The 18927-nt window shown below is 48.9% G+C and overlaps 1 protein-coding gene across 17 annotated transcripts in view; it reads left to right on the forward strand.

The window, feature by feature from the left end:
* Positions 1–18927, forward strand: part of TMEM63C (transmembrane protein 63C) — a 129627-nt gene that overhangs the window by 50745 nt on the left and 59955 nt on the right. For 7 of the 17 annotated variants that reach the window (XM_019833360.3, XM_045060305.1, XM_045060304.1 and 4 more), the window contains exon 1: positions 3741–3879. The exons of 2 other annotated variants lie outside the window; for them this stretch is intronic. The gene's annotated coding sequence lies outside the window, so the exon portion shown is untranslated. 8 more of the 17 variants (XM_045060302.1, XM_023255892.2, XM_045060301.1 and 5 more) reach the window with 8 other exon arrangements.

An 18927-nucleotide genomic window follows, 5' to 3' on the forward strand; every position in this document is an offset into this window, starting at 1 on the left:
CAGCAGAGAGCCTGCTGCAGGACTCAAACTCATGAACCAGGAGATCAGGACCTGAGCTGAAGTCGGATGTTTAACTGATTGAGCCACCCAGGTCCCCCAGATATTTCTTTTTAATTCATTCTCCCAGTCTCTGCCTTTTGGTTGGAGAGTTTAATCCACTTACATTTGAAGTAATTACTGATAAGGTAGGACATACTTCCATTAATTTGCTATTTGTTTTCTGTATGCCTTATGCTCTTTTTATTTTCTCCATTACCATTTTTGTGTTAGACATTTATTTTCATTTTAATTTCTTTGTCATTTTTATTATTATATATTTTTGAGTTATTTTCTTAGTGGTTGCTCTGAGGATTAAAATTAGCATCTTAGGGGCGCCTGGGTGGTGCAGTCGGTTAAGCGTCCGACTTCAGCCAGGTCACGATCTCGCGGTCCGTGAGTTCGAGCCCCGCGTCGGGCTCTGGGCTGATGGCTCAGAGCCTGGAGCCTGTTTCCGATTCTGTGTCTCCCTCTCTCTGCCCCTCCCCCGTTCATGCTCTGTCTCTCTCTGTCCCAAAAATAAAATAAACGTTGAAAAAAAAATTAAAAAAAATTAGCATCTTAATTTAGAATAATCTAGCTCAGATTAGTTTCAATAGTATGCAAAATCTTTGCCCCATATAGCTCTGTACCCACTTTTATGTTGCTATTGTCACAAATTACATCTTTATATATTATGTACCTATTGACATAGATTTCCAATTTTTGTTTTATGTAGTTGTCTTTTAAATCAAATAAGAAAGGAGCTACATAAACCAATAACACATTAATACTGACTTTTATATTTACCTGTGCAGTTACATTTACCAGTGTTTTTTATTTCTTCATGTGAAATTGAATTACTATCTACTGTCCTTCCATTTCATCCTGAAGGATTTCCTTTAGCATTTATTAAAGGCCAAGTGTACTAATGGTGAGCTATATCAGTTTTTGTTTATCTGGAAATGTCTTATTTCTCCTTCATTCTCGAAGGATAATTTTGCTGGGTAGAGAATCTATTGATTGACAGTTCTTTTCTTTCAGCACTGTGAATGTGTGATCCCACTGCCTTCTGGCCTCCATGGTTTCCAACAGTAAATCAGCTATTAATCTTCTCAAGCCTTCCTTGTACATGATGTGCTGCTTCTCTCTTGTTGTTTTCAAAATTCTTTTGTCTTTCAACAGTTTAATTATAACATGCCTTGGTGTGGATCTCTTTGAGTTCATCCTGTCTGTACTTCATTGAATTTCTTGGATGTGTAGATTGTTTTTCATCAGATTTGAGAAGTATGGGGCCATTATCTCTCCAAATTTTCTTTCTATGCACCCTCCCCCCCACCCTTTTCTTCTGGCTCTCCCATCATGCACACTTTAGTATTCTTGATTGTGTACCACAGGCCTTTTAGGGTCTATTCATTTTTCTTTTTCTTTTTTATTTGAGGGAGAGAGAGAGCATGAGCAGGGGAGAGCGGGGAGAGGGAGAGAGAATCTAAAGCAGGCTCCATGCTCAGCACAGAGCCCGATGTGGGGCTTGATCCCATAAACCTGATCATGACCTGAGCCAAAATCAAGAGTCAAATGCTCAACCAACTGAGCCACCCAGGTGCCCCTATTCATTTTTCTTTATTCTACCCAGACTGGATAATCTCAGTTGACCTATCTTTAGATTTGCTGATTCTTTCTTTTATCTGCTCATATCTCCTGTTGAGCCTGTTTAGTAAATTTTTCATTTCAGTTATTGTACTTTTCAACTGCAGAATTTCTATTTGGACTTTAAAAAATTTTTTTTTCTCTTTTTTATAATTTCTATCTCTTTTTTTGGTGACACATCATTCTCATGGCTTCCTTTACTCTTTGAGCATATTTTAATTGGTCAGCTTAAAATCTTTTGAGGGAAGTTCCATGTCTGGGCTTCCTCAGCAACAATTTCTACCAACCATTTCTTTTCTTGTATGTGGGACATACCTTTTTGTTTCTTTTTTTTTTTTTATTTTTTAAATGTTTATTTATTTTTGAGAGACAGAACATGAGTGGGGGAGGGGTAGAGAGAGAGGGAGACACAGAATCTGAAGCAGGCTCGAGGTTCTGAGTTACCCACACAAAGCCGTTGCAACACAGGGCTCCAACCCACAAAACTGTGGGTTCAGATCATGACCTGAGCTTTGGCTCTGGTGCTTAACCAACTGAGCCACCCAGGTGCCCCATACCTTTTTGTTTCTTTTCATGCCTCATAACTTTTTTGTTGAAAACTAGACATTTTGGATATTATAATGTGGCACATCTGGGAATTAGAGGCTTTCTCTCTCCAGGGTTGTGTTGTTGCTGGTTGATGTAGAAGTTGTTTGCCTAATGTCTTTTCTGAACTAATTTTGCAAAATCTATATTTTTTGTTTTCCGTGGCCACTGAAGTCTCTATTCCAGTAGCTTTGTGGTAAGCTAGTGATTTGATGGAGGTTTATTTAAACATCTGGAATAACAACAACAACAAGAAAAAACATCTCCCAGTCTTTGGAGATGGACTCCATGTTTGTGTTGGGGCAATCCTTCCAAACTCAGCCAGGCAGTTTACAACTCTGTTTTACCTTTTACTTTCTGCTTGCACAGAGACAGAAGGGCAGACAATGGTGAGAGTTCAGTGCATACTATACAGTAATAATGAATAAACTACAACTTCATGCTAAAACATGGAGATATGTTAAGAGAAGCCCAATGTAAAGTATATAGAGACTCTGATTCCATTAACGTTCACTTAAAAAACAGACCAAACCAGGGCACCTGAGTGGCTCAGTTGGCTAAGCTTTGGACCCTTGATTTGGGCTCAGGTCATGATCTCACGGTTTTGTGGGTTGGAGCCCTGTGTCGGGGGTTTGCACTGACGGCTGACAGCACTTCCAGCCCGTTTGGGGATCCTCCTTTGCTCTCTGCCCCTCCCCCGCTTGCACTCTGTTTCTCTCAAAATAAATAAACTTAAAAAAAAAAAAAAAAAAAACAAAGACCAAACCAAACTATATGGATTGGAGATGGCAAAAGTGAAAGAAAGAGAAAACAGGATTGCCATTAAGGTCAGGATAGGGTTGGTTATCTCTGGATGGAGGTCTGATGGAGGCAGAAGGAGCGTGATTGGGAAGCAACACAGAGAAATGTCTTGTGATAATGTCGTATTTCTTGACTTGGGTAGTGGTTACACAATTTTGCTTTACGATTAATCATTATAGTGCTCATTTGTATATTATACATATACGTTTTTGTATGTGTATTATATTTCATGAAGTTAATAAAGGCTATAAAACAACAAAAAAAAAAGGGCTCATATACTGAAACAGATGCCAGCTCCCAGTGGAATGGATATAACAGAGTTGATTTCAAGAACCTCGAAATGAAGAGGGGATCCTCTCTCTGTAGCCCAGAAAAAATAGGAAAGCCATATTTCCATCCTGCGAGGATCCACCTGGATGGTCTTTAGCCTTAATATCAACATGATGACTCAAGTATTCTTATCGACCTAATCTTGCAGGGCCTCAGCCAGACTCAAGACAGAATTGAGGTGAATCTGCACAGGCTTCCAATACTCAGATCTGACTGGTCATGCTCAAGCTTATTTCAGTTCTAGAGACCCCTCCCTCTCAAATGCCTCTAGAGTTCTAGCACAACAGAGGTGCTTCCTTTGTGACATCATCAACATCTGCCTCTGACCGGGCCGCCAGAAGTTTCTAATACTGGTAATTGGTAGTGGCTGTTGGTGGTGGATGAAAGTGACCTCCCACCCGTCATGAATTTCCCGTCATGAATTTCCCCTCTTCCGGGAGAGAAGTACTAGTAGAAGAGGCTGCTACTAGCTAAGAGCATCTACCTGGTGGGGCGTTGGTGAGTGGGGCTCCAGCCTGAGGCTAAGGGGAGGGGAGGGCAGGGAGGCCAGGCTGTGCCAGCACAGGGGAGGCCTAGATTCTCTGCTATGGAGGGCCAAATTGTTAGTGGGACCTGGCTTCTCTACTCTGGCCCCACCAACCTGGGGAATGCCAGCTTCCAATGAGGGGTTTTTGCTATGTTTCTGGACTGAAGTCTGAGACCTTATTCTATCTTGAAATCTACAACCTTATGTCTGGTTAGATGGAAGACACCGGGAAAATAGTTTTCCCCAGTGCTCCTCTGCCTTCTGCACAGGAAAGCAAATTCCTTTCTCTTCAGAAAAGCAGATTAGAGTGTGTGACAGAAACCCAAGTTCCAAAAATGGACTCACATTCTCAGAGAGCTTTGATTTGGTCCTTGGGGACAGAGGATACCCTAGAGTATCTTGATTGTCACTTACGGTGTGAATAGTGATGTGGTTCTGCCTTAAAATGAGTTTACATTCTGGGTCTTATAGCAAAATCTGTGGAGTCTCGTGCCCATCACCTCTGGACCCGCTGCCCCCCTCCCCTGCTTACTCCCTCATAGTCTTATCTAGCACCCAGCAGTCTTAAACTCACACCAGGCCTGGGGTGATGGGGACTCTAGTGTAGCTTTCCTGCCTTGAAGCCTAAAACCAGTAGAGTCAAACTAATTAAAAACAGGCAGTGAGCACACCTAGATGACTCTTTCCTGGGTCTCCCACCTTTTTCCTGTCATTTCGAGTTTTCCTGAACATCTCATCAGGGCAGTGCAGAAAGGCCATGAACAGTTGTGTAGGTTGTGTAGGTGCGTTTGTTTTTAGCAATTACATTCAATTCTGCCATTGAAATCCTTGTGCATGTAGGCCTTTATCAGGGGAATGTTTCGGATGCAATGATCTCTAGACAACAGTGGGGAGGTCCCAGAGTCACCAAGAGTCCATAACACTCTGGTGAGGGCTATGTGCTTGCACCCCTTCATGAGAATGGTGAAGGACCTCAGGAAATGTCACTGATTAATAATCCAAATCAGTAAGACCTTGCTAAGCTCGGGGATATAAGATAAGATAACACATACTTCACCCCCATTGCCATTAAGAAGTATTTATTGAGTCAGGGCACTGTGCTAGATACTAGGAATAAAAAGATAAAAAAGATATAATCTGACCTATAATCTAGTGGGAGAGAATGTAAGTATCAAAAATCAAAATTCCTGCTTTCTGACTCTTAAAGAAAATTATCATTTTAGATGGCTGAATTTTCTGGATGCTGAAGGTTCCAACCATTAAGCATATATTTTATTTTTTTTCAACTTTTTTTTTTTTTTGACAGAGAGAGACAGAGCATGAACGGGAGAGGGGCAGAGAGAGAGGGAGACATAGAATCGGAAACAGGCTCCAGGCTCCGAGCCATCAGCCCAGAGCCCGATGCGGGGCTCGAACTCACGGACCGCGAGATCGTGACCTGGCTGAAGTCGGACGCTTAACCGACTGCACCACCCAGGCGCCCCAAGCATATATTTTATTTTATGTTAACCATTTTTTATTAGAAATACTTCCTAGGGGCACCTGGGTGGCTCAGCTGGTTAAACATCTGACTTCGGCTCAGATTGTGATCTCATGGTTCATGAGTTTGAGCCCACATCAGGCTCTTTGCTGTCGGTGTGGGGCCCACTTAAGATCCTCTGTCCCCCTCTCTCTGCCCCTCCCCTGCTTTCTCTCTCAAAAATACATAAACTAAAAATAAAAAGAAATACTTTCTAAATAGACCATTGCTTCCATTTTAAAATAAAATATTTGCTCAGAACTAATCTTCCCTAATGATTCAGCACATTTCCAACACTACCCTATAATACAAGGATGGCCCCAAGCCTCTTGGAGCAACCCTGAACTAAATGGGTTGTTCTATGTCCTCTTACTCTTGCTTTCACTGTGCTTGCTTTTTTATGAGTCCTTTCTTCTTCCTGCCCCTCCGCTGTGGGCTTGAAAATCAGGAGACTAGGTTTATCAGTTAAGCTATTGGTTCAGCTGTTGTCACAGAGACAACAGTCTCTGTGGTCAGCAGTCCAGGGCTCTTCTCTTCCGGGTCATCATGAAACAGGTTCTTAGTGTCTGATTGACTGACCAACCCTAGGATGTTGCTCTTGTCAGCTTCATCAAAGCTGCCCCCCCACCACCTCCATCCCCACGCCCATGGCCCAGTCTACGCAAGGGGAAAGAGGAAGCTGGGAGCAGGCAGCCTCCTTTTAAGAATGTCCAGAAGTGAAACAAAGCACATTCACTCATATCTCATTGGCTAGAACTTAGTCCCATTGCTGCTCCTGGCTGCAAGGGAGGCTGGGATATGTAGTCTCTGGCAGGGGAGCCATGAATGCAAGTTTTAATCTTGAAAGCTCTAGTGCTAAAAGGAAATGGGAAGGAGAGATTATAAGGGGGCCCTTGGCAGTCTCTGCTACACTGGGTCTGTTAAAATTGTGTGTGGAGTAAATGTAGGTGGGCTCTCATTGAAGACACAAGGTGCTTTTCTGCACAGAGAGCACCCAATGTTGACAGTTTGACGGTTCCAACCCCAACTGTTTGGGTTGCTCAGAGGCCCTTGGTTTCTTTGCTGTTGTTCTGGATTATGTCTCCAGACAAGCTGCTGGAGGTTAACAAAGCAATCATAAAGACAATAGGATAACAGTTATTGTCTTTCAGGGAGCACCTACCTCAATCCACATGAGAGCATGAAAAATGTTCTCAGCATCCACGGTTTGGAAACACCTCTCCTTCAAACGCCTCCCAAATCCACAAAGTCTCAGCTATTCTTGACACTCATCTAGGAGGTTGGTGTTCAATTGGTTAGGACATTGGGGTCATCTCTTTGATTGTATCACACACAGGCCATGTGGCATTTTCCTGGGTCCTCCTTCCTCCTCTTTGCGGGTATATCCGTGATGCCTTTCAGGTCTTGGGTCTTATCAGTCTTATCCCTTGCTTCTGCTCAAAAACTTTCCATAGCTCCCTTTGGCCTAAGTAAAGTCCAAACTTCTGTGCTTTGTCTTGGAGGTCTTTGAAGACCTGCTTCCAGCCTTCCATTCTGGCCTCAGCTCCCACCAGAGGGCATGTCCAGGGTCAGGCTCATCTAGGGAGGCCGGTTGCACCGATTCTGTGTGGGTGGCACCTTGGTGAAGGGGTTGGAGAGCTGAAACAGCTCTTGGTCTGGGCTAGAATACCCACAACTCTGTTTCCTCACAGGACACTCGGTCCAGGATGCCTGGGAATTTCAGTGTAGGCTCTTCCTTTCTTTTCATCTGGGTCTTTCTGACACTGACTCAGGTCTTCTGTATGTGAAAAACTGAGTTAAGCACCTTCCAGGCACTTTATACTCCTAGCCGCTCTATGGGAGTAGGTACTATTATGGGGCTCCTTTGATTTGTGTCCGGGCACCTCTCTGACAGATGGGGAAGTTAATCTCGGCGTGGTTAAGTAACTTGCACAAGGTCACAGAGAGAGTAAGAGACAAAGCTCAGCTCTGAACTAAGGTTCAACTGGGTCTGAAAACCATGTTTTTTCCCACTTAACACAGGACCTTTCTAAAAGAACAGCTATTAGCCTCATTACGCAAGACGCTTAGTCCTTCCACCCTGGGGTCAAGACACTAGATCTGTGATGAGGAAGCAGAGAAAAGAGAGGGCAGGCTTTTCTTTCTGCACCAGCATCATAACAATGGCAACAACTATTACTCTTCACTGAGCACCTGTTTTGTACACGGTATCTCATGTCGTCCGCACAACCAGCCTTTAAGGTTATTATTATTTCCCTCATTTTATATGTGTAGAGAGTGATGCTCAGAGAGGTTAAGCCCCATATTTAGATTCGAATCCAGGAAGCTAGGCCTCTCCAACACTGCTCTTGGATTTATCGGGGTTAATCTTTGTTCCCACCAGCCCTTATCCTAGAAGCGGTACCAGAAGTGTTAGGGCCAGAGAGGCCTTAGACTCCCACTAGCCCAGCCCTCTCAGGATTACAGTTGAGAGGGGAAAACAAAGTCAGAGGGACTGAGTGAGCTACCCAAGGCCACACAGCACACTAACAGCTGAGCCTGGGCCTGGACCCCAGCCCCTGATGCCCTGTTGACACTGCACAGTAGACGTCCCAAAGCCTTCCTGTCCCATAAATGAAAAACGGATGAATGAGTGAGTGAAGAAATGGATAGATGTTGAGAGAATCTGTCTAGTGGCTCACTTTGGATTTTCAGAGGGTGTCTGGGTAAGAAGAACCAAGTTGTGAGGTGGGGAGTAGGTGCGTGGCTGGGAAGGACGTAGCCAAGGTGCGCCAGTCTGGGAGGGGGCCATTGTGCAGCGTGTTAGGGGCAACCAGTCCATGGAAGCATAGCTACCCTCCCTCCAGCATCCCTCCAGCCTTGTATTCAACTGCTTCCTCTCTGGCCTTCTCCGCCTGTTGCCAGCAAGTCCTACCAAGCAATATCTTAGTGTCATAAAACCGGGGAGAGTCCCTTTCAGAGACTGGTCCGCAGCCCTCCTCACCCATTAGCTATTGCACTGAAAGCACCCATAACGGACAATGTCTATTAAGTTAATGTGCCTGAGCCCCTGCCTGGGCAAGTGAGGGCCGTGTTCACTGTTACCCCTCACTCTGTATACCGATCTTTAGGGATTCAAACACTGGTATCTGCCTCCAGGCCCCCTAAGCAGTTGTCTCCAGCAGAGTAGCCAGGACTTGGATGAAACTGGAGGCATGCAGGACTGTGGCTCGAGCACACTGGAAATGACCCAGCCCATTCCTTTTGGGTCTCCTAGGCAGGGCTGTGGCCAATTTGTAGACCTCTCCTTTGCTGGGGAAGGAGGCAGAACTGGGTACCAGGCACTGGGCGCCAGGAGCTGGTCCCTGGGCGGGGCAGAACCCTGCTACCTTTGTGTGGCTGTGCATCTTTTCTGGCTTTGGCTGGCATCCGTGGGGAGGGGAACAAGCCTCGGAGGAGAGCCTGGAGTGGCGGTGAGGTCGTAGGGTGGGCCGAGAGCAGCGAGACGGCTGGCTGCCGAGGCCCAGGGCAACAGAGGGTGCTGGAGCCATTGCAGCAAGGGACCGGCAGCCTTGTGCGTTTGCAGTGGTAATTTGCAGATGGTTCCTGGTAGCTACAGGGTCTCTGAGGCGGAGCCTGGGGCTTCGTATAAGATAATCCAGCCTGGGTTCCCCCGTGGGTCAGAGCAGTCTTGGGGCGGAGCCAAGGTTGGCTCCTGCCGGGGAGGAGCCGGGATGCCGCTCCCGCGGTGATGCAGAGGGGAATTTGCTGACAGTCCCTTGCCAGGTGGGGCTGGCTTCACCAGGCCCGCGACGAGGACCGGCTGGCTGTCTCCTCCCAGGTAAGGAGCGTGTTGCCTGTCACCGTGTCCCGGCGGCCGGTGCACCCTGCCTGGGGCTGGGTCGTGACGCTCAGGGCGCAGATGTGGTGAGCACGCTGGTGGTACGAGCCAGGAGTGCTCCGGCCGGGAGAAGGGGCGCAGAATCCGGGTCCTGGACAGGGGAGGGGGTGGGGAGGGACTGTTTGCCCTCAGCTTTCCGGGACCTCGGACTGGGAGGGGTGAGGGTGGGGGTGGGGGAGACTGCGCCACACTCCCTTGCCATGCAGGCTGTCTGCCGGCCTGGACCCAGGGAAAGGTGGAATGAGCCGCGTATCCGGGAGGGCCGTGGCTTGGTCGACCATCTTCACTGGGTTGGGGGGAGGGTGGGGCAGGAGGCACCCCCCTCCCCCGCCCCCGCCGCCGCCGCCGCCGCCGCCGCCGCCTGCATTACAGCCAGGTGGGGTTGCCTCTCTGGATCACCCCCACCCAGGGATTCCCCCGGGCTGTGCCGCCCACTGGCTGGGCTGGGAGCGGTGTGCGCTTCCCCCGCAGTCTACTTCACCGTTATGAGTTATGACAGCGTCACTGCTGCGCGCCCGGGTGGAGGTCTCATTCTGTGCTGGTGGGCTGGGCTCGTGGGCCCGGGGGTAGAGGGTGCCACCTTATATTCTTCCAAAGAAAGGTTCTTGCCTCCATCCTTATCTTGGCCTGGAGAGAGGAGCTTCGGATTTGGACGATGGACCTGGGGAAACTGAGGCCTGGGGTGCTGTGGCTTCACCAAGGTCACTTAGCAGGTCCTACAGCTGGCCTCCCAGGCACTGCCTTGATCTGATGTCCTCTGGAGGGGCAGGGGCCAGGCTTGCTCTCTAGATCTCTGGTCCAATTTGGGGAGCACCGCCCCACCCCAGCGCCCCCCTTGCCCCATCCCTGAGAATGGAGGAGGTTGCAACTTCTGTATGGGGCTTGGGGTGTTCTGGGTGTGAACAGCGCAGGGCTAAGAATTGTCCGGGGACGGGAGAAAATTACTCCCAAAAAACGTTCATCTGAGCAGACGGAACTGTGGGCCTCTACTATCCTCGTGGGTCCAGGGAGAGGAGAGCTGGCTTCTGGGAGAGGAAGGCCCGAGGGGGCAACCCGGTTCCGGCTTTAGTCTCTGTACCGGCCTTGATGAAAACCTGTACGTTCCCAGGCCGCAGTGGGAAGGACAGGGGATGAAGAGATGGACTTTTTCTCCTTTGATGGCCTGTGTCTCACTGGAGAAGAGGCCGGGGAACCATGTTGGTAAGATGGCCTTCTCCCTACGCCGCCCTCTGTGGTGTAGCATCCCACCCTTGGCCTCTCCCCAGCTCCTGTCCCCGGGAGAAATGGATGGGCTGCTGTTGGATCTGTGGCTCTTGGAAGTGAGCTTTTCCCGAACTCACCTTGTCTTCCTTCTGCCTGAGGCAGATGACTTTCTCTGGGGGAAAACTGAGGTAGGGGGAGAGCTGTGTTTTATTTCAGAGCTGGAGCCAGCCAGCGCCATGGTGCAGGTGAGGAAACCGAGGCACAGAGGGTGCAGCGAGTTGCTCCAGGTCTCTCACCTACACGCAGGTCTCTTACTCCCTGGCCCACCACAGGGCTGTGGACGAGGCCCCTTGCTTTCTCCTCTGGTCCCCCAGCCCCCAGCCCTGGTAGGGTGAGGCTGTGAGTACCTCCTAAGGGGTGAAGGGGGGGTGTCAGGGAGAGGGGACAGCTTCAGCACTTTTTCCTTTACGAGATGTTTTCAAGTTACTTGGAAAAGAAGCAGCTAGAAGAGCCAAAGTCACTTGGTTGCCTTCCCATCGTGCCCCCACAGGAAAGACACCATTTCTCTGGGCCTCTGGAGCCAAGTGCAGCTATCCCGCCCGCCCTGGTACCAGCAGCTGTGGTCGCCCCTGGGAGATGACCCGTGGGGCCAGTGCCTTCAGTTACTTCTCATCACAGGAAGGGAGTTTCTGCCCAACCCAGCCTTATTCTGCGTGAAAGGGAGTTACCTTGTGCCTAGCTCATGAGTTGCTGCTCTTTGAATACACTATCTGAGCACAGGACCCCTGAAGCTGGCCCCTGGTGATTCTGCCTTGGGCTACCTGATGATCAATCGCCAGCAATCACTGGGGCGACCTGTGGGAAGGGATGATGTTCCCAGTAAACCGGATCAGAACTAGCTGTCCATGGGGTGATGGTACAATACCAGAGAGAGAAGAGGACCCGCCGTGCATCTGGATGCTCCGAGGGTCCTTTCCAGCCCTTCACCAGGAGGAAGGCCACTGATCCATAGTCCTGGGAAGCTGGTGGTGTGTCCTTCCTGGTTAGCAGAGGCAGGGGCAGGCTGCAGAGAGGTTCCTGGCTCGTGGCAGAAGAACCACTAGCAGAGGAGCATGGCACCTGGTTCTGGACCAGAGTCCCTGCTGGCTGGCGCTCTGCCCTTGGTTTTCCTACCTGACAACTGGGCATGAAAACACCTTCCCCAGTTGGGTAGGAGGGCTCTGGAAACATGTCAAGCATTTATTACGGATGGGCGGTGTTATTCCTGGAGTCTGTGGTATAGATTGGAGCTATCTGTTTCCAGCCCCTATGGGGAAAACGTGGCTGTTTCCTCTGTGGAGGGCGCCCTCTCCCCCGTGGCCAGTCGAAGCCACCCTTCTAAGGCCTGGAAGGCAGGCCATTCCTCCCCAACGTACCTCGAGTTGTGTTTTGGCCCTTGAAGGCTCCATTCCCCTTCCTCGACTGCCTGTGCTATTTAACAGGATTCCCACGGACTAAAATGCTGGTGACTGGTGGCACAGTGGACCTTGCTGCCGGCCGGTATCTCCCCCACTGACTCTCACATCCCAGAGACTCTCAGCTTGGCTTCCTCCTGGGAAGCAGCTGGTGGAAGAACTGTGGAGATAATAGGCATAAGAGCTCTTTGCACACAGCGTCCAGGGTGCGAGAGTCCACGGGGGGCCTTCAGGGCCTTGGGTAGGCTCGCTCTGGGACCCGCCGTAAATAAAGCACTCTGAGGAAGTGAGATCAGCAGCTTTTAGTGCACTGTGTTGCCTGTGATGGGGCCCGTGTCCTCTCCTCCTCTCTCTCCTGGGAGAGACTGGTTTTCCTGGCTTACTCACACACCAGCACGGGTGGTGTGGACCGGACTCCTTGTTCTTGCCATGAGCTGGCGGGTGGAACTGGTGCAAAATGGGGTCCCAGGGGGAGCTGAGATGAGAACCTGGGCAGCTCATGAGGTACCGTGTGTGTCCTTGTTCTAGATCTGTCTAGACGGCCATGGGCGAACCAAGGGTGGCCCTTCAGAAGAGCACTCGTTGGCCAGAGCTCTGTGTCCTGTTTCTAAGGAACGGAATGCAACCGAGCCTCCATGTTCCTTCCCAGCACCCTGTGGCTGGTACTGAAGCATGCAGAGGCAGGGTTGGGCGGGGGGGGGGGGGGGGGGGGGATGCCCGCTTTCACCTCCTGCCTGCTCCTGGTGATTCGTCATGTTCCGAAAGGGAACTGAAGCCTGGACCCGCTTGCAGAACCAGGATCCAAGTGTCCTGGGCTCCCACTGTCTGTTTTTCCCACCCTTTCACTCTGCTGTCTTGCATGAACACCCTCAAAACGGGGTCGGAAGAGCTGGGCTGGGGGTGGCTGAGGTAGGGCACGGCCCTGTGCCTGCAGACCCCCGTTCATGCCAAGCCAGGGCTCTGGCATCCAGAGGACCAGGGGCGGAGGGGCCAGGCCAGCCTCCAGTGGGAAGCCAGACAAGTGCTCCCTTCACCGAATGGCCTCGGCAAGGAAGGCGGCCCTGGAGACAGAAGGCCGCTCTGCACTCTGGCTGAGTCTCCTTAGATCGTGCCCGCCAGAGGGATGCTGGCCTCAGGCCATGAGATCCTGTCAAAAGAGAAAGGCGTCCTGAGGTCTTTGGAGATACAGATGAGCAAGATGGCCGTTTGGCAAGGGTATGGCTGTTGGTTGCTTTTTGATGTGGAGGTCTCATCACCTCAGGCGTCTGAGTGGCAATGATTTGACCATAGGCTGGAAATGCTTCAGAGGTCAGCTGAGCCCCATGGGGAAACCGGCTGCTTTGTTGGGGGGCATGGGAGCACGAGAACGAGGCACACAGAGACATCTTGTCCAGGGGGCACTTGGGAGCTGAGTTTCCACCTGCTTCATTATCTGCTTGCTTCACCTCTGTGTTCACAGCGAAGTGAAATAGTCCCGACTGCAAAGGGCCAGCTGGAGGATGAATGGCCATAAGGAGAAAGGTGCACGTGCCTGCACGTGCCTAGTGACCGGGAGCCCCCTTCTTCCCGTGTGCTCCCCCTTTACCTGCTCAGTGGTGGGTTGCCCAGGGACTCTGGGCTGGCTGGCCAAGCTTTGGTGACAGTGCTGATCAACAGTGTTGACTGCCTCTGGCACTGTTTGAACTGAGATGTCCCCTCCAAAAGAGCTGGCAGATGGGGAGGTCTTCTCAGAAGCAGAGGGTGTGTGTGGGGTGTGGAGGGCAGGCGTGGGGGAATGTCTGTCCTTCGGTACCGCAGACCAGCTGTTGTTGGGCCCAGGATCCCTTCTGAGCTGGGACCTCGTGTGCGCAGGCCTGCAAACTGGGCCAGGCTTTGCGGAGAGCTTCTCAGGCAACGGAGCAACAGCCTGAACCACGTCCCCGCTCTGAGGTCCTGGTGCCACTCAGTGACCTCACATTCCTCCTTACTCCTTTTAATCCTCTGCACGCCCCGGGGGAGGGGCAGAGCAGGTGTGAGGAGCCCACTTGACAGATGAGAACACTGAGGCTCAGAGAGGTTTTAATGGCCACAGCTGCACACACCCACACATAGGCACAAAAGCGCCGAACCCAAAGTGGCTCCAGGCCAGTCTGACTCCAGCGGAGTGTCTCTTCTCCCCAGAGCACAGCCGGCACGTCCTCCGGTCACCTGCTATTTGCTGCTGCTCATGGTTTTGCTGAAGTAGCTTAAGACAAAAGGACTTGGAAGTGAAGGTCGTGCGTTTCTCCCCTTCCCCTCCACTCCGGGCAGGGTGCCCAGAGCTGGGCTCTGCTGAAGGACAGCAGGGGAAATGGAAGAACGGGAGGCCCTCTCCACCCTCCCCTCATGCCCCGGGACACACAGTGGGCTTGGTCAGAGGGGCTGAATGAGGCAGGGAGAGCAGATTCGGTCTCCTGTCTTCCTGGAGGCTCTCCCCAGCCCCCTGGCCTGGGGAACCGGCATGGACCAGCCCAGATGGAGGGGACAGGAAGCCATGGCCTGGGCTCCCAGAGCTGCAGAGTGGAGGAGGCGGAGGGGCCCAAGTCCCAGTGCTGTCCTGTGGGTCTGGGGAGGAAGTCCAGGTCTGGTGGCCTGATCTGTCCCCAGAGACAGAGGAGGGAGAGAGGTTGGGTGGAGCAAGCCTGTTCCAGGGCCTGGGTATCACAGCTATATGCCTGCTTATCAAGGGAATCATCTTTGAGCCCAGCTCTGACCTAGTCACTTTTTTTTTTTTTTTACATTTATTTATTTTGAGAGAGAGAGAGAGTGTGTGTGCTGAAGGAGCAGAGAGGGAGGGAGAAAGAGAATCACAAGCAGGCTCAGCGCGGAGTGGATGCCGGTCGAACTCACAAACTGTGAGATCATGACCTAGGATGAAATCGAGAGTCAGACACTTGACCGATTGAACCCAAGCGCCCCTGACCTAGTCACTTCTTACTGGCTCCCAGGAGCCTGCCATTGAAGATTGAGCTTGGATTAAACCCAAATTACCTTTCTCTGCCTGCCCTCCTGCTTCCTTCCCCCTTCCCACACACTCTGCTCTGGCTCAGAGTCTCTTCCTGTGCGGGGTAGGGGATGGCTCCGATCACCTTGAAGATTACCAAATACACACACTTGGCTTTGTACCCCTCCTTCCCACTCCCGCTCACCCAGCTCAGCTAAGAACCACCCACCCTGGCAAATCAAAGCTTCCACCCACCCCCTCCTCCCAGCCCAGTCCTTGGCCTCATCCCCATCCTCATCTGGTCAGGCCCCCCCTGCCCTTCAAAGTCCAGCTCGAATGCCACTGCCTCCATGAAGCCTTCACTGGATCCCAGCCAGGGCCAGTCTCATGGCCTTTAATGCACTTGTCCCATTAGAGTCCGTCTCTTGTGCTAGACAGTGAGCTCACCCTTTCATTTGTCAAGCATTCACTGAGTGCCAGCCAGGCACACACATGCCCTCCGGTAACTCGTGGGGAGGGGGCAGGTAGGCAAGTCAACCGATAATGACGACAGCTGCAGAAATGCTGTAATAATGGCAGGACAAGGCACCAGGGGGCATTTTGGCAATGGCATTTAAGTGGCATTAAAACATACACACTTGATGGCCAACAGTTTTGCATCTAGGTGTATAATTACCTAGAGAAATTCACATGTGTGCGTGAGGAGACAGTCCCAAGGACATCTAGGGCAGCAATGTTGGAAACACAAAAGAGGTCTCCACCTCAGTATCTTCAATAATGGAGTAGACAACTACAACTGTGATGTTAGGCAGCAGTTAAAATATATGTAATTGGGGACTTTTATGTTTTGTAACTTATACCACAATAAATACACACAACTATCTGTGTTAACACAAGTACATCTGAAACAATATTGCAATAAATAAGAAATTGCAGAATAATGCCATTCATGAACATTTAATTTTAATGGAAATAACACTATTTATGATTTATGGATACAAACATGTTGCAATATTCACACTTGTGCTCTTTGGCAAGGGAAAGAAGGAACTGGTGCTGGCGGGTAGAAGAAAGGACTTTTAATTCGTCAGTAATGCTGCTTTGAACAAACAAGATCTGAAGCAAAAATGGTAGAGTGTTACCATTGGTTAATTCCATTGGTTTTATTCTTTTAACTTTCTGTGTTTAAAATTTTTCAAAATTAGGGATGCCTGGCTGGCTTAGCAGGAGGAAAGTGTGACTCTTGATCTCAGGGTTGTGAGTCTGAGCCCCACCTTGGGTGCAGAGATTAATTTAAAAAAATAAAGTCTTTAAAAAAAATGTCAAAAATTAAAAAAAAAAAAAGTAATCTTGAATGTCAGAGGAAAGGCGTCAGCTTTTCCCAGGGAAGCCAGGAAAGGTTCCAAGAGGAGGTGACAGCTGGGCATTGAAGGCAGGGTGGGGGTTGTCAGGTTCTACCAGGTATGGGGACTTGTGACAAGGAGATGCAGAGTGTTCAAGGACAGGGTACGTGTGCGTGGGCTGTCTGTACTTTTTAAATGTTTATTTATTTAAGGAGAGAGAGAGAGAGAGCACGGGGGAGGGGCAGAGAGAGAAAGAGAAAGAGAGAATCCCAAGCAGAATCCTTGCTGTCAGGGCAGTTCATGACCTCAGCCAAAATCAAGAGTCGGATGCTCAACCGACTGAGCCACCCAGGCGCCCCTCTCTGCACTTTTTAATACTTTTTTTTTTAAGTTTATTTATTTATTTTTGAGAGAGACAGAGAGAGATAGCACAAGCAGGAGAGGGGGACAGAGGATGTGAAATGGACTCCATGCTGACGGCAGAGAGCCCAATGTGGGGCTCGAACTCATGAACTGGGAGATCATGACCTGAGCCAAAGTTGGGTGCTTAACCGACTGAGCCACTCTCTATAATTTTTTTAAAATTTTATTTATTTTTTAATTTACATCCAAGTTGGTTAACATATAGTGCAGCAATGATTTCAGGAGTAGATTCCTTAATGCACCTTACCCATTTAGGCCATCCCCCCTCCACAACCCCTCCAGCAATCCTCAGTTTGTTCTGTATATTTAAGAGTCTCTTATGTTTTGTCCCCCTCTCTGTTTTTATATTATTTTTGCTTCCCTTCCTTTATGTTCATCTGTTTTGTATCTTAAATTCCTCATATGAGTGAAGTCATACGATATTTTTCTTTCTCTGACTAATTTCTCTGTCTTTCTCTAACTAATAATGCTTAGCATAATACCCTCTAGTTCCATCCACGTAGTTGCAAATGGCAAGATTTCATTCTTTTTGATTGTTGAGTAAGACTCCATTGTATATATATATCACATCTTCTTTATCCATTCATCCATTGATGGACATTTGGGCTCCTTCCATACTTTGGCTATTGTCAATAGTACTGCTATAAACATTGGGGTGCATGTGCCCCTTCAAAACAGCACGCCTGTATCCCTTGGATAAATACCTAATAGTATAATTGCTGGGCATAGGGTAGTGCTATATTTAATTTTTTGAGGAACCTCCATACTGTTTTCCAGAGTGGCTACACCAGCTTGCATTCCCACCAGCAGTGCAAGAGTTCCTCTTTCTCTGCATCCTCGCTAACATCTGTTGTTGTCTGAGTTGTTAATGTTAGCCATTCTGACAGGCATGAGGTGGTATCTCATTGTGGTTTTGATTTGTGTTTCCCTGATGATGAGTGATGTGGAACATTTTTTCAAGTGTCAGTTGGCCATCTGGATGTCTTCTTTGGAGAAGTGTGTATTCATGTCTTTTGCCCATTTCTTCACTAGATTGTTTTTTGGGTGTTGACTATGATAAGTTCTCTATAGATTTTGGATACTAACCCTTTATCTGATATGTCATTTGCAAATATCTTCTCCCATTCCCTGGTTGCCTTTTAGTTTTGCTGATTGTTTCCTTTGTTGTGCAGAAGATTTTTATCTTGATGAGGTCCCAGTAGTTCATTTTTGCTTTTGTTTCCCTTGCCTCTGGACACGTGTTGAGTAAGATATTGCTGTGGCCAAGGTCAAAGAGGTTTTTGCCTGCTTTCTCCTGGAGGATTTTGATCATTTCCTGTCTTACGTTTAGGGATTTCATCCATTTTGAGTTTCTTTTTGTGTATGGTGTAAGAAAGTGGTCCAGATCCATTTTTCTGCATGTCGCTGTCCAGTTTTCCCAGCACCATTTGCTGAAGAGACTGCCTTTATTCCATTGGATATTCTTTCCTGCTTTGTCACAGATTAGTTGGCCATATGTTTTGTGGGTCCATTTCTGGGTTCTCTATTCTATTCCATTGATCCGAGTGTCTGTTCTTGTGTCAGTACCATACTGTCTTGATGATTACAGCTTTGTAATACAGCTTGAAGTCTGGGATTGTGATGCCTCCAGCTTTGGTTTTCTTTTTCAAGATTGCTTTGGCTATTCAGGGTCTTTTCTGGTTCCATACAAATTGTAGGATTATTTGTTCTAGCTCTGTGAAGAACGCTGGTGTTATTTTGATAGGAATCACTCTGCACGTTTTAAATGTTTGTTGAATAACTTGTGTTTGTCAAGCTGCCCCTCCCTTCCTCATTCTCATCCCTGATTCCAGCTCCTCTATTTCTGGGCTGTGTGCATAGTCAGTAGGCTACTGCTTGAACAGCATGTGTCAATTTGGTGATTTTTTTTTAAAGTCTAAGTAATCTAATGGGGGTTGGGGAGGAATGAGCCAAATCTATAAAATTGAACTATTAAAATGGGGAAATACCCCACTAAGCCAGGGAACAGAGAAAGAATTCTTGGGGGATACTGTCCTAGACTACATGTAAATTCAGTTGAAAACAAGCTGAAACTGATAGTTTTCTGAGAAAATATAAATCACCAGTTTGACCCCAGCAGAAGAACTAACTAGAAAGCCTCAACAGACCAATAATCATGAAGAAAACTGAGTTTTCATAAAATCCCACCCCCAAAAACCTGAGGTTTATCAAACCTTCAAGAAAGGGATGATTCTAC

This window comes from Felis catus, chromosome B3 (assembly GCF_018350175.1).
Source record: "Felis catus isolate Fca126 chromosome B3, F.catus_Fca126_mat1.0, whole genome shotgun sequence".
Taxonomy (NCBI): Eukaryota; Metazoa; Chordata; class Mammalia; order Carnivora; family Felidae; genus Felis; species Felis catus.